The following is a 1,112-nucleotide window of genomic DNA, read 5'->3' on the forward strand; positions in this document are numbered from 1 at the left end:
GACGTGTGTACCTATACAATTAATATACAGTATATTAATACACTTTCAAAATAAGTACCCACGAATAAGATATTTAAAATACAACAAAAAACTAAAATTGTTATTCTTGGTTTGAATATCTATTTTTGTCAAAAATGTAAAATAGATATAAAAAAAAAACTGTGTTTCTGTATACTTTTTAGATTTTTTTGGTTTGAATTACTTACTCATAAGGAACCTTGAATTAAATTTTCAAATTATTTAGGTAATCAAACGGAAAATTCTTATCGACATTAATTAAAGATCAAAAACTAAAAAAATATTTGAAATGTCAAATGTATATAAATAGCTCAAAAAATGTTGAAATATTAGTTAACCATAATACCTATACTCGAATTGTTGAGATTTTTTGTATAGTACTCAATCATTGTCTTACGGCAGTACATTGATATAAACTTCTGCTTACCAGTCCATTCTATCTTAGTCCGTGGACGCAACCATGACAAAATAAATTTATTTTGTCATGGACGCAACTCAAGGTGTATTGATAAGGTGTCGTCACTCTGAACCCCTATACGTATAAACTCTTGATTGAAATTTTTACCACAGTTCCTATAGACACCAGAGCGCGCTTCCTGTCCTATGAAGGCCTAATTTTTCATACTGTTAAATGCAAAATGCTTTAAAACTATGAATTAAAATTTATTTTTTTTGGAGTTAGCATATAATAATTTTAATTTACATTTGTATTTTTGTTTTAAATATTTTTTATCAAGTAGACATCAATTATAAAATATTATGATGTATAATTTAGTCACTTCTTGGGATATTTGCAACCTAATTTAATTTTTGAATATGTATATAATACATATTATATATATTTAGATATACTACAGTTTAATCTAGGACAGTGCTTCTCATTTTTTTTTGTCGTGTGATCCCCTAAATTTAATGTAAAACTGTCAAGGCCCCTTAATCAAATCATAAATTATTTTTTCTTAATTATATACAAAAATTACATGTACCTACTATTTCACACAGATAAATTATTAAAATTATAGTAAATTAATGTTTTTAGTAAATTTTTTTCTTGAAGCCTAAAGAAAATAGTTTAAATAAAATAGCCATGCCAG

This window comes from Acyrthosiphon pisum, chromosome A2 (assembly GCF_005508785.2).
Source record: "Acyrthosiphon pisum isolate AL4f chromosome A2, pea_aphid_22Mar2018_4r6ur, whole genome shotgun sequence".
NCBI lineage: Eukaryota > Metazoa > Arthropoda > Insecta > Hemiptera > Aphididae > Acyrthosiphon > Acyrthosiphon pisum.